This window comes from Pleurodeles waltl, chromosome 5, assembly GCF_031143425.1.
Source record: "Pleurodeles waltl isolate 20211129_DDA chromosome 5, aPleWal1.hap1.20221129, whole genome shotgun sequence".
In the NCBI taxonomy this organism is placed as follows: domain Eukaryota; kingdom Metazoa; phylum Chordata; class Amphibia; order Caudata; family Salamandridae; genus Pleurodeles; species Pleurodeles waltl.
Window position 1 is genome coordinate 659190525 of NC_090444.1, and position 15902 is coordinate 659206426.

The window sequence follows — 15902 nt, forward strand, 5'->3', positions numbered from 1 at the left end:
AATCCAGACCCCAAGCCCTACTCTTTATGATTCTCTTATCAGCCCCATCTCCATTACTGAGATGTGTTCAGGTGCCTTCCTTGTGATTTATAACTGAATCAAAGTGCGGTGTTTTGAAATGTAAAGATAGTCTCTTCCTTTTCCTCCCACTAGTGTGTCCCCATCCAGCTCACAGGAATGCAGTAATACACAAATCTGTCTGAGGGATTTCTCGCCCCCCTGTGTCTTTACCAGACAGGCCTGGGCTTCCCAAAATACAATGTATCATTGCAGGCACACTCACTCAGAGCACTTTCATTGTTCACTTGAAGTCCAGCACTGTACCTTCATGCATTGCACCCTTACATATACCTATGCATCCAGCTCACGCACTCAGGGGGTCATTATGATCCTGGTGGTCGGTGGTATAGTGGCAGTAGTACTGCCAACAGGCTGGCGGTTCATACCGCCATATTATGACATTGGCAATGTACCACACCGACTGCCACGGCCGTAACGACTGCTGGGCGAGAGACTACGGTCTCCAGCCCGGGTGCTGTCACTAGGCCACCCACGGTAATATGACCCTACCCACCGCCATGGTTTCCGTGGCTTATATACTGCCACAAAAACCTTGGCAGTAGGCACTATCGGAGACAGGGAATTCCTTCCCTGGCACTGATAGGAGTCTCCCACGTCCCAGTCCACCTCCCCAGAGTCCTCCCTATCCTTCCCCTTCCCCTTCCGACCTCCTCCGACATACACACACCTACACGCACTGACATACATATGCATACCTACATTCATCCACGCATGCATACATCCATGCACACACACATCCACACACACTGACATACATACAAGCAAATACGCATTCACACTTCACAACATGCACGCACACTCACATCCATTCATGCACACACGCATTCCAAAACACCCCAGACCTGCATGCATGCATACATGAACATACACACACAACACCCCCACCCCTCTTCCCTGTCGGAGCATTTGACTTACTTGCTTGCAGGGGGTCCTCCGGCAGGAGACAGGACATGGCGCTGCTGCCAGCAGCAACGTCCGCCACCAGATCACCACCAGGAGGTATCATGTATCATGATACGGTCAGCAGCGGTCTAATGGCGTGGCGCTGCTGCTGGCTGCAGCCCCACTTTACCACTGTCCGCCGCCATGACCGTAGCCAGAATTCCACATGCCTTATGGCGAAATTCCAGCTACGGTCATAATACAGTGGACGGTAGGTAGCCACGGCGACGGTCTTGTGGTGGCCGTCGCCGTGGCAGCATTTACCACCTATGTCATAATGGGGGCCTCAGTCTGCACACACTGTTCAGCACTGAAGCTTTTCTTTCTTTAACCAAGGTGTGTTCTTTATAAATACACACACTGCCAGCACACATTATACTCCATGCAAGCACACATACACTCAGCACATGCTTTATCCACACATGCACTGCAGATCAGTTAATCTCTTGTATAATGTATTCCTCTCAGGCATACATACACCCGGTAAATGTACTATCCACACTTGCACTACACAGTACTGCTCTATCCTTGTACTGTACCCTTCCTAGGCACAAATACAATTAACTCAGAGTCACTACTCCTGAGCTATGCAACCCTTCACATCTATGTGATGTAGGCCAAGGGTGAGTTAAGCACACAGCAGTGAAACTTTTAAAAAGGTGAATGAGGAGTAGGCCTCACCCCAGTGACACAGGGTAAAAGGTTCCTGCTCACTAGTACTAATCTCTACACTGTATCACCATGTCATCAACATGCTCGTGCTGCATATCTCCTGGCGAAGGCGGTAGCTTTCCACCACTATAAGTGTTTTGGGTACCCCTTCCAATCCAACAAGACCGCAATCCGTGAGAAATGCCTATGTCATGGTTACATACATGAACCGTTTTCGCCTATGGCAAGAAATCAGTTTTAGGGATCCAGACAACAGTGCAGTTGGGCACTCCAGGCATGTGTACGTGTCTTTACCATGCAGAGAACTTTTCATTCCAAAAGATCTATTTGATGATTAGTTTGAAGCAGGGGGGTAATTTTCCTGAAAAGCAAAAGTGAAATTATTTGGGAGATTATGTTAAGGCATGCTTTGTAAATGAAACACAGGTTTCTGACATTTTGCCTAAGGGTTATGCAGAGAACAAAACAAGAGGGCCAACTGAATAAGTAGGTGACTCTACATTAGCCAGTCCTACAAATACAACTTCATCTTATCATTCAAATAGTAGAAACTCTCTTTGATCCTCTTTCTCATTCACCAGATGAAGATGAATCTAGATATTATTGAAAAATATTTGAATCTGTTCTGTGCTGTGGGTAAAGCAAATGCATCAAGGAAAGCATACAAATATTGAAGAAAAAGGGGTCAAAGACAAATCCTGAGGTACTCGACAATGCATTCACACTGCACATGTTGGGTCGGGTTATGGTGGAATGTATCAACCCGGTCAGGGATAAACCCTGATACTCTCACCCATTCCTTAAGCTTTTCCAAAAGAAGGTTGTGGAACATTATGTAATATGCTGCCAAGAGATTTAGAAGAATCAAGACTGTTTGTCTGCCTTTATCATTTGTAGTGAGGAGGTCTTCTTTTGCATCGAACCCAACAGATTTGGCGCCTTGCAAAGGTAAGACTCCCATATGGGCATCCTTCTGTCATTCGGGATTAGATCCAATTCATCATACTCATGGGCCCTCATTGCGAGCTGGCCACTAATGGATGCATAATTACTCCGTCCAATAAAAAGCAATACCAAGATGTACTGTATTTATTGGCTGTTGTAATTATCACCTATCACATGTTTTTGGAAAATAACATGCAGATTTTGCGGTTTATGGCACCAAAATCCACATGTCCTGATAAATTAAAGGCGTTTTTCTTCGATAAATATTGGCAGCTATGATCAGTCAAAGTTTATCAGAAAACTTATGACTCTGATATGTGCCATAACAGGAGTTACAGCACATATCATACTTCATCAGTTAATTTATAATGAGAGGCACAGGGTTGCCAGAGAACATTTTTCCATGATTTTGAACTGGAATAGTTGGTTAGAAATTGATCGAGACCTGAAAACCGTTTAGGGATCCAACATTCGTTTCTTCGTGAGGAGATTTGATGATGATGAAGAAAGGAGGCCATAATTTACTTTGCTTCTTGACATCCTTTTCAAAAGATGAAAATATTTCTTTCATCCATGCTGTCGGTTTTAGCTCCATGGGAAGATTAAGGGCCTTATTTATACTTTTTGGTGCAAAACTGCACTAACGCAGTTTTGCACCAAAAAGTTTTGCACCGGCTTGCACAATTTGTTAGCACCAGCTGGGCACCATATTTATGGAATGGTGCAAGCCAGTGCAAAATGTAGGCTAGCGTAAAACAAAATTATGCTAGGAAGGTTAGAGTCAAAATAAATTACTCTAACCAGATTAACGTCATTTTTTGATGCTAAGGGGCATATTTATACTCTGTTTGCACTGAATTAGCGTCATTTTTTTACTCTAATTCGGTGCAAAACTAACTCCATATTTATACTTTGGTGCTAGACCCGTCTAGCGCCAAATTTATGGAGTTAAAGTAATTTTTTGGGAAGTGGAATCCTTCCTTGCCTTTATGAGATGCAAGGTAGGCGTTCCTGTGCAAAAAATCGAAAAGCCAAATATAAGTTCTATGGTTTATGTGCTCCACCCTTAGATGTCCTCATGTCTGTAGTGGTTGGGTAGAATTCTAAGTAACAAATCCATGCATGATTAGCACAAGGCCATGTCTTTCAAATATACAGTACCTATAGTTTAAAAGCAGGGTATTTATAATAATGAGGCTGCACCAAACCACAGGTGAAAAACCTAAGATGAGCTACTTGACATGGTAGGAGTTTTCACTTTTTAATCACTTATGAAAATCCCACTGTCGTTTTTTTATATTTTCCACAGATTAACAGTTTAGGGGCATTATAGGCAATGAAACATAATCTTGTGTTCAGCGCCTTTCCTTCTCAATCAATGCTATCGAACTAAGCAGGGCAGCAACAATAGGTTTGAAAGGTGTCTGTTGTGGGGCACTGAACCTTTTTCACCTTTCTCACGCTGAGTGCATGCACCGTGAACGCAGATTCTTAGCGTTTCCACGCCAAACCTCATGCATTATTGTAACTCAATCACTGATGATTTCACATGCAAGACAAATGTAGATCACACAGTTTTTGTTTGGGAGAACTGTTGTAAGGTTATTAACCTTCTTGACACAGAGGTGTGTACTTTGCTTTCACTGGACGATGGAAAACACTAAGGCCCATATTTATACTTTTTTAGTGCTGCATTTGTGCCGCTTTTTGACGCAAAAGCAGCGCAAACTTACAAAATACAATTGTATTGCAATCGTGTGTAACTGCACAGTTGAAGGCTCTTTGCGAAACTTGACTTGTCATAGTTCTGTTGATTATTGCTATACTTCGGTGTTAAACTTGTATTGATAAGGTGCAGCCACTTCTCAGGCAGTATTAACAAGTGTAAAAATGACAATATAAATAAGTAATACTATCATAAAATGTGCTGCATTACGACTCATAATTTGCCTTGTCTTGCGCAATAATCTACCTAATCATGTTGCATAATTTGGCGTTCTCATGCAACATGATTCCATTTGTACTGCTTATATTTAACACAATACATTGAGAGTCACACCACAGCAATACCAAATAGAAACCGGGGGCAGGAGGAGGGGGTATTGTTGGGTGGGAGGTGGTGGAGGGTCTGACTAAATGCCTATAATGCACATATAACAAAACATTCCACAGACTGTCAGTTTTTGTATCTCAGCTAGAGACAGTTCTAGCTGTCGTTTGGCCAGGTGTTTTTTCCCCAATATAAATAGATTGGGCTTCACATCATACAATTCCTGGTGTATTTTGCCGTGCAGAGTAAATCATTGTCTAAGAGTTGTGTTTGCAAATGTAGAAACAAAGCTCTATCAGAGAAATGTGTATGGTGACTTACTTAAAAAATGGTCTTTTGAGTTTTAATTTCTAACTAGTGGTGCGCTTCACTGTAATTTGGCACGTTGTGATAAACTAACTGATGACAATGAAGTAAATGTTGCTTACTAGAGAGCAGTTAGCCTGGGGTGAGGGGTATACTGTCTGCTGTACTTTGGGGAATATTTATTGTGCCCCTTAGCGCCCCCCTAATGCCACCATGTGTGCGCCATATTTAAAATACAGTGCACCATGGCAGTAGTTAAGGGACTAATGTCAGAATTTTTAATGCAAGTCCAGCGTTTTGCAGAATTAGCGTACAAAATTCTGACGCTAATCCTGCAAAGCACCAAGAGGCCCATTGTAATCAATGGAAGCCTCCTTTTAATGCCTGCTCTGAACAGTCATTAAAACTACAGAAAAAAGTGGTGCAAGGAAATCTCTGAGATTTTCGTGTGCCATTTTTTGCCCCCCCCCAACAGGCAATGCCCCCTTTGCGTACATTATGCCAGGCACAGGCATAATGTAATGCAAAGGGTTACAAAGTAGTTGAAATGCATGCATTGTGCCACTTTGTAAATACGGCATGGCGTTTTGGCTTTCTAAAATGATGCTAATGTGGCATTGGAATGGTGCTAGGGGCTCTTAAAAATGCCCCTTTGTTCCTTGCCTACTCTTGCCTGACCTCAGTTTTAGAGCCCTGCATGGTGATGGAGCTTGGCAGTGCCATGGATTCCCCTAGGGATGGCCTGTGACGTTCCCGTATACAACTGGCCTCCTGCGGTCGACAGACCTTTACCCTCCTCTGGCAGCTGTAGACTAGCACTAACCGTATCCAGCAGGCAAGAAGGTGGGCGCCAAGACTACCCAGAGGAGTGGGAAACAGCATGGTTGAGACCTTTGTTTGTACGGTACCGCAGAAGCACCTGAACAGCAGAGAAATCAAAGGAGCTGCATTTTGTTTAAACCCAGCAAAAAGTGAGCATTTGATTTTGGACTTAAGTTCCAAAAATCAATGTTCACCTATTTATCTAGATCTATGACCCACCCGTACCCACGCTTGACAAGTAGGTGTTCACATATTCGCCCAATTCTTTACAGATTTTTAATCAAAATGAACACGGTTCAGTAACTATGTAAAATGATTAAACTTCTGCTGCGGGGTACTCTGGTAGTCTGTTTTAAGGAATGATTTGGGGATAAGATTTTAAAATGAAACGCCAAGACAGGGAGACTTGCCATTGGAAAGATAAACGTCTTGTGCTGTAGTATGTCAGTGAATAAAAAAATACATGCTCTGTTTAGTAGCTAAGCACAGTGTTAATCCCATACAGGCAATACTCTGTATATTTCTGCTTCTATCTTAATACATTATACATTATTGCTTCTTTGAGAGACACCGCTTTGAAAATATTAAATGCATGCATTAATTATCTAGGGTAGAGCGGTAAAAATAAGAACAGGCATTGGCAAATCCAATAGGTCTTGGCTTCAGGACCTACTGACTTTGTTAATGGTTTCTAGGGATGGTGTACACATTTGAATACTTCCCTTTAATGTTTACAAAGTAAATTTTGACACCCAACTATATTTAGGTTATAGTACGCACTGTAAATGCAAGTGCCTTACTTTAAATATCTGATTTTGGGCGCTTCTTTTTACTTGAAAGTGACTTTATAGAGCAAAGTGCAGTTACTTAAAGCTAAAAGATTCAATGGCTGAAGTGATCTCACATATTTTTCTATGATATGTGCTATGGTGAACTGAAACATAATTTGAAAGACATTTGTGCAGGTCAGTGGGTAAACAGGCATGACTAAGAGACTCCTATCTACAAGTATATTTATTAATAGTTTGTTTGAATGAATGGCATGCATCATTGGACGCCTAATGTTACGTGTACTCAAGGAACCATTTTTTCTTTTTCTTTAAAGACTCAATAGGAGTGGATGCGTTTTCTTGCTTTCTCCTTTGTGTGTTCCATCTCACTCTCTGTATTGGACTACGTCACTCTCCCACTAGCTCTTCTGTTGCTTCCCAGCCCCTCCTTCACTTCCCCACGTGTTGTATTCTTCTCCTACCACTTCCTCACTTCATATACTTTGAGACTTTATTTCAGCAGGCCCTCTCCTTAACACGTGGGCTGTCCAACTGACGTATATGTACGTCATGAAATGGTGTCCAAAGGGCTCCCTCCTGGGTTACACATATGTCAATGGCAGGCAACATACACCTCGCCCCCAGCAGCAGTTTTGTTTAAAAAAAAAACTTTTATTTTCTGAAGAGGAGACAAACTCTTCCATGGCCTGAGTGTGGGGAAAGGAGTTTTCTGGTGCCCTACCCTTCTGGGCACTGGCAAATTTCCAAATGCGGCATTCCAGTGCCCACTTCCAGGCTGCCTCGTTAATATGCATGTGAGATCACTAGTGGTATTAACCACGTATCAGATGGGACTAAGAGCAATTCCCTATCCCTACTATTCCCACACAGTGGGTTTGGCTAAATGAGGTGCTCAGGGCAGCTTCGATTGCCCTCAGCTCGTCCCAAGCTATCCCTACAAGCTTGAGTGTCTGGTTCCTTGCTGGAACTCCCTAGTGAGGAGCCCAGATTCTGTATGACCTTTCTTAGCTTCAGAAAAAAAGCAAACAGCCCCTGATCATTTTTGGAACACAGATACTCCCACATAGGCATGGTGGTGAGAAGTCCATGCTCTGCTTGAATATTTTCTTAGACTTAGAAAAAATACAAACAGCATCTGGTTCTTTGATTGTGTGCAGACACAAACATGTAAGCCCACAAGATGTTTGGATTGTTTTCTTAATGTTTGAAAAAATCCTAACTATGCCTGACTCTTTGATATTGTACAAAGACACACACATCTGAGCCTCAGTGTGGAACCCCAATGATCTTTGGATTTTTTTCTTAGCCTCAGCTCCCCACTGGGGAAGAGACACACATATGTCTGCACCCAAGCACACACTCAGACACACACACACAACAAAAACAAATACACACACACCATCTATGCCCCAGGGAGTAACCAGCACCTATGTAAACCTACCAACCCCAACCTAGACATTTCTGAAGATTAGACACCTGCTGGAGTCATGGGTGGTGTGACATTCAGGATGCTACCACTCTTTCTTACCCACATTCCAACACAGGTCATACGCTTATTAAAAAAAAAACTCTTATTTCTATGACCGAAAGCTCTAGAGAACAGCAAAACTCACACCAACCAGTCTTTCCAAATATCTGTCAGTAAAAAACAATACCTTACATGTATCGGTGGGGCTTTTGTAACTGACAGGAACAGGTGAAATATGTAACCATGTCAAGTCAATACAGTGTCAATGTGATCTCCACAGGGTCACATTTTAGCTAATTTGTGTCCTTTGCAGTAGGCTCACACACACACACATGTGACCTACCATTTTATTGGAACAAAGGTGAGAATATTGGATAATTTGCCACTTGCTTGAGTTCTGGAGTGTCCTGTCACATAAAAGTGAAACAATTCTGTTTTATTTTTACTTTACTTTGAACTTTGCAGGAAAATCTGCATACTAAATTGTGTTTTGAGTCATGCAAGCCACATCACCATGCATCTAGTTTTCACTAATGTCTGGAATTAGTAGGTTCCCCTTGGTTCCAGTCAACGCTGAGCCGAAATATTGCAGACATCCCCAATGGAATGTCCCTCATCAAAAACGTTTCCTTTTATCTAAAGTGAGGAACTGTTTAAACCCTAAGGATGTCCAGCCATGTCTGATAACCCCCACTCAGGAGAACTAGTAAAAAACAGATTTAGGTCAAGCCTTAGGATGAATATGTTCATGTTAGAAAAAGAGTGAGGGAAACTACGATGTGTTATTGAAAATCTTCAAAAACCTGACAGATCAGTGTGTAGTCCTTTCCAGCCATCCAGGGTGAGCTAAGACTGGTCCCCAAGGATACCAACCTTATGATGGATAGATATTAAGAACATAATGAACTATATTTATGGTAGACAGGAACTGATTTCTGGGGAGAGTGAGGAAGACGTTCTATGGTCTGACTCCAAGTTGATTTCTTTCCAACTACATAAGGATGGTGTCTTTCCTTCTCCGTAATCTCCTAACACCACATATTATCGGGTTTGATCAAAACTTGACAATGCCAGACTAAGAGAATGCTTAGAAAAATATAAGCCTAATAATCAGCCAGATGCAAACGTGGATGTTTCGATTGAACAGTTTAACATTTGGACTGAGGAAGCTCCTGATGTAGTGCTGGCTCTTAAAATTAGGACTTTATATCCCGAAACACCGTTGGGTCCCTGGTATATTTAAGAATTACCACAGGCCAAAAGAAAATGAAAAAAGCTTGAGAGGCTTCGAAGACAAGATTTTTCTGAAATTGGAAGAGAGCCATATAAAACAGAATGTAAGATGTCTGAAGAGCTTCTGAAAATGTGTAGGGGAAAATACTACCATAATTAAATATAATCATATAAAAATCCCCCTCGAGGACTTTTTCCAGTCTATACATCTCTTGCTAAAATAACCCATTATTTGCCTAAAACGTCTCTACATAAAGTTTCTGCTTGGATGTGGCTGACTGTTTTCAGAACAAGAACATCTCTATTTTATCAACGTTCACACCTACAGGGACTTTAATGGAAGGCCCAGAGCCTGATATCACTTTGCAGAATGATTGGTCTGAGTTTTTTTTTTTTTTTTGATAAGGAGATAATATCCCAAATCTCTTTCATTAACTCAGGTTTGTCTCTTGACCTTTGTCCTATTAGTGCCTTCAAGGAGGTAGCGCTTTTTCTTTTTCCCTGGATCACCATGATGTAAGTGAGATAATTCTGTGTTTTTTTTTCCAAAACTGCATTCGTTTAGGCACTCTTGAAAAAGAAAACACTGGATCCAAATTTTCTCTTAAATTATCAAATTATCATCCTATTTCTTTTTTCCCACTTTTCTCTAAAATCTTGGAAAGTTGGGTCAATATGCAGATAGCCTCTGATTGTGAGGAAAATGGTGTGCACAATAAACATCAATAAGTCTTTTGATTGTGTTTTAGCATGGAAACTGTGCTCACGGATTCCGCTACAGATGGTTTTGGATGCCGGCAATTCTGCGGCACTCATATTTCTTGACTTGCCAACTTTGTTCAACACAGTCTCACATGATATCTTATTCATGAGGCTTGCCCCTATTGGTCTGAGAGACAGGCAACTCACATGGTTCAAATTTAATGTGAAGAACAGAACACAGGAAGTGTCGATAGCATCCTTTTGTTCAGTTTTTAAAGATATCATCTGTGGTGTTCTGCAAGAATATGTACTTAGTCCTATTGTGTTTATCATATATGTGCCAATCCAACAGACCCAATTGCCTCTTCTGAGTCTCAAATTACCATCTGCATGTTGGTGATATCTTACAGCTTCAGAAGCAATCTAGTGGCTGCATGATTAAGTGGCCAGTTGGATGATTGATCATTCTCTCCACCTAAATTCAGATAAGACAGAAGTTCTGATTTTTGGGAATCCCTCCACGTGGTCCCATATGTGGTGGCCTCATTCTTTGGTCGAATGCCAAGTCCCCAGAACCTCAGCTCAGAATCTGGGAATTCTTTGTCAAAAGTAGAGCCTTATTTGGGTTGGACATTAATAGTCTATGCCCACATGCTTTCTGCTTCTGAGACTACTCAGGAAGATTACTCAGCTCATTCCTCAAAATTGGAGGCAGATGGTGGAGCTGACCTTGGTGCTAGATAGACTGGACTACTGCAATGGCCATATATTGGGCTCATTGGGAGGTTAGAACTCACAGAGAATGTAGCAGCCAGGCTTTCTGGGAAAAGAACATGTGACATTGTCTACCCCTTCTTAGACAGCTTCACTGGCTACCTATTAAGATGAGATGCCAGTTCAAAGCCGTCTGCAACTTGAACTTCATACATATCTTATATTTTTAAAAGACACTGTACTTCTAGGTTGCTTCGCTTATCCTCTATGGGTCTGGTCGCAATGCTGAAGTTTTGTAGAGCTCGTCTAGGAGGTAAGGTTTTCTTTGTCATCACTGCTGAGTCCTGGAATAGACTGCCTTTAGACCTCCGCCTAGGGCCTGATCTTTTTAAATTATGTAGAGCACTGAAAACATATCTATTTACTTCATTTGGGCATCTACCTTATTTGTGTGTTGGCATGCAGACTGTACCATTTGGCTAGGGTTAGAACACTGATAGGTAATCACGCACTTAATAAATTAATAAAATAAATGAATATGTTTCCATACTATCCACTGGTGATACCTGCAACCACAATGCAGGTATGCTAACCCTGTATTTGGATTGTAGCTGTTTTCTAAATTTCCAAAATGACCTGCAGCCTGTTTGTCATTTATAAATACTCTAAAGGAATAGAAGATATACATGTATTGTATCCCCAAGCTCAGGAGACCCAGAAGAACAAAGCTGAAGTTTAGACTTTGGCAGAGGTATGTTCCCGCACAGGGATACAAGAAGACATTACAATGTTCCTTAAAAGAAGTGCTAAAAATCTGACAAAATGCATGTAGATCACAATTTTCGGACAAACCATTCAGGATGAGGAAGTCATGCAGCAAAAAACAACTTAGGATCTGCAGATGTTAAAAATTGTTGGTTGTGGTATGTTTCCATAATGTCCAGGGGAGAAATGTGTGCCCAAAATGTATCAGGTGTTCTAAACTGAGATTTCTCCTGCAGCTGCTTTCCAAATTCCCAAAATGAACTGCACCCAGTTTATTGCGTGGAGTCACAATGAGCCCATGGAAAAGCCATGCATGTGTGGCCCTGTATGCTCAGCAGAATTAGAGGAACTGGGCTGGGGCTGTATTTGTCAATGATCTCTTCCTGGGTGGGGGAAACTGAAGGGAATTAACTTGTTGTGGGAAAACAATTCTAGAAATTTGACAAACGTAATGTTCATCATGATCTGGTGGTTACCTAAAAGGGGTGGGCAAGGTTTGGAACTACATGATACAAACCTTAGGGTGTGTTAATGTTAAAGATCTTTGGTTGTGGGGTATTTCATTATTGCCTAGGGGTGATATTTGTGACAAAAAGACAGGTACCTTAAACCAGGATTTTGCTTGCAGCATCTTTCTAAATATAAAAAAGCATTGCATCCATGTTATCACTTGTAGGCATGTGAACTTAAAAACAACCAATATATCTTGTATCTCAATGCTCATGAGATCCAGAGGAACAAAGATAGGTGTCACGTCTTGGCAGGGCTATAGTCCTGTGCTAAAAAGGCTGGGGGAAATTACCATGCTTTGGAAAAAATGCTAAATATCTTACAACTGTCATGTTCAGAGTGTTCCACTGGCCAGCCAGACAGGACAAGGGGCCAATGGATTCCTTAGGTAGTTCAGAGTTAGAAGTGTCAGACCTGGCATCCTTAGGGTGGTCTTCTCCCAGTGCTAAAGTGCATGTGCCTCTCCACTAAGCATGGTAACATTGGTGTATCCACAACTGTCATATTTAATTTACTTGTTAAGTCCCTTGTCAAGTGGTATACCATATACCTAGGGCATGCAAATTAAATGCTACTAGTGGGCCTGCATCAATGGCTGTACAACCCACTTCAGTAGCCCTTGAACATGTCTCAGGCCTGCCACTGCCGAGCCTGTGTGTGCAGTTTCACTGCCACGTTGACTTGTCATTTAAAATGTCTTGCCAAGCCTCTTTTCTTACATATAAGTCACCCCAAGGTAGGCCCTGGGTAGCCCAAGCGACAGGGTGTCATGTAACTTAAAGGCAGGACCTCTTAGGTTTTACATGTCTTTGTAAAGAAAAACTCCCAAAGTCATTTTTCATTACTGTGAGGCCTTCTCCTTTCATATGCCAGCATTAATAATTCCTTAATACACTTTTAAGCTGTAATTCTTGATCAGAAAGGAGTAGCTGCATCATGTGTCAAATAATTGGAATGGTAATAATAAATCCTCTTTACTGGTAAAGTCTAATTTATTATTAGTATTTTAGAAATGCCACTTTTAGAAAGTGGGCATTTCTCTGATCTCCCTGCTCTGTGTGCCTGACAGCATGTCTCCAATACACATCTGGTCTGGGCTGTGTAACAGCTACATTTGTGCATTCCCTCTAGACACCCCCACTACAGGACACTCAACTGCTTCTGCATTCATCTGCATGCTGATGGGTTTTCCTGGACTGGAATGGTGGAGGTGAGCTCACACCTACGCTTCAAGAGGGACGTGCCTGTCCCCACACAATGGGCTGATTACCCCCAATGATAGTCTGGAGGAGCCAGTGCAGGATTGAAAGGGGGAACTGCACTCTTCAGAAGGATCCTTTGAAGTCATCCCCTACAAGTGTCAGGCCCTTTTTAGTAAGGATGTTGGGACTCTGACACCCTGAAATCAGTACACTTCTGGACCTGAAGAAAAACAACTGCTGGTGTAAAGGCTGCTGTGCTGAATGGATTGCCACCTTGCTGAGCCTGACTGTTCCCAGGAACTGCTGCCCTGCTTTGCTGAGCTGCCCTGATGCCTGCTGTCCTCTGCCCTTCCAAAAGGAACTAAGGACTACCCCAGAGTGACTCTATGTTCTTCTTGGCTTGTCCCTTGTTCTGCCCTGCGGTCTCAGGCCTTGTGAGTGGATTATCCCAAACATGCCACACAGTTCATTAAGCACCCACTCCCTGTTTCAAGGTAGTATTTCCGACTGGTCGGCTGGAGCCAGAGTACGGCGTGAAACTTTAATTCCCGCTCCACTTCTCAACAACCTGCACCCAAAGACACAGTTCAGCCATTGTGAACAACTCCTATGCGCTGGGCACCCCTTCATTGATCTCCATGGGTGCTGCTGATTGAGGTGCCCTGCCCGGTCACGCCAGCAACTGCGATGCTCTGCACGTGTCTGCACCTCACCTACAATGTGAGCCGCTTGGGTCAGCAGTGACACCGGCATCTAACCAGGTACTTCATTTGTCCCACCCCATGGCCATGGCAGTGTGATTAAATGCAAACATGGACCGAGCGGCCCGACATTATGGCACAGCACTCCTTTCCTTTGGGAAGCATATACTTTACTCATACCTACGATAGTGCCCCAGTGGGGTTATAATTGATTTGCGGGCATCAATTTCTAAGACAGAAATATTTTATGCAGTATCCAAATTTCTGTAAATACTCTAACATGAGTCCTGTTTAAAGCACTGCATTTAATTTCTTGAAAAGTGAATAACTGCTATTCTACTGACTGGATTTTTTGTCGTTTTGGTCTAATTTAACCAAGATAAATATTCTCTAGTTTTACAAGCCTGTGTGAAGTCCTTTTTTATGGTGTTTGCATTATGTTGTTGTGTGTGTTGTATAAAAATTCTTTACCCATTGCTTATTCAGGTAAGCAGGCCTCATCTGCGTTAAGCTACCAGAGGCTGAAAATAGGATAATTTATAATGTGTATCTGACTTACCCTGACTAGGATTGTGGTCCCTATTTGGACAGGGTGCTATATAGTACTGAGCATGATATCTGCCATTAAATAAACAATAAACTAAAAATAGTAATTCTGGCACAATTTTGTGATCTGTGCTTTTATTACAAAATTGATTGTGCAGGGTACCTTCCTCTGTGAAAAACTCACACATATTACTAATTGAACAATTCCAAACAACCAGGGGATAATTTCCCTAAATAGTCTTCTAGGTTTTATGTCTGCCCATTTGGAAAATGCAGCAAAATATTTAGCAAATGGTCTACAAAAATTCTCCATATTTTTCAATATACAGCCCTGCCATGGTTCCCAGGTCCATACCTGGAGTAGTACACTAAGCATGGACATGGGAACCTATGCAGTTATGATTGTATCTTCAAGCTGCAATCTGATGTTAATGCAGGGGTTGCGCCAATACACAGCTGTGAATATGCCAGAAAAACATATTGTTTGCATGGGTGCAGAGAGGAATCAAAGAGGTACATGTGCTTAGAAAATCTAATGCTGCGAAAACCCACAGAATTTCCAAACTTAACAGCTCTGATGATTCTTTGAGTTATTTTACTTGGTGAACTTTCCTGTTCTACGTAGAGAAGGGGTCACTCCAACTGTATGAAATGTCTTCGGCTCTGCAAAAGTTACAATTATCTGAAATTACAGGGTTGAATGTTTTCTGTTTTGTAGTGTAATGGTGCAGAGATTCTGAAAGAAACGTATTATAGCTTCACTGAATTTGAACTTTCAGGGCCAGATTTAAAGAAAAGTGGCACAGCACTGTGCTGCTCCAAACTTGGCAGTGCCGTGCTGAGTCACTTTAGAAACGCAGTGATGCGCCATATTTAGGGGCATACGGCGCACCCCTGGGTTTCCCTGTGCGCTGGTGCTAAATTTAGCTGCCAGCGCAAACGCAGGAATCCTTGCACCATCGTGCAAGGATGTCTGTGTTGAGGGGTGTGATTGTTTATGTGTGGAAAGATGTCCCTTCCTGCACATAAACACTCCCTAATGGTGGTTTGGAACTTCTGTGTGTGCTGCACAATGCAGCACACACAGAAGTGTCAAAGCGTCATTTTCAAATGATTGTTTATGTGCAGGAAGGGACTCCTTCCCCCACATAAACAATAATTTCTGGCATGTTTGCTATTTCTATGCGTGTGGTAGAATGAAACACAAATAAAAAAAAACAAAAAAACAAGAAGGAATAAAAGTATGCCTCGTCATTGTGGTCTGCTAACACCACCCCTGGGGTGGCGTTAGATTTTGGCGCTGCCTCAGGCTTATGAAATTTCATAAATCTGAGGCAGCGTCAAAATGCAATGGGTGTTGCTGTGGCATGCCCACAGCAACACCCATTGCACGCCCCTTCCACGCACAGTGCTGCATGGGAAGGGGCCGTATTTACAAGGTGGCATTAAGCC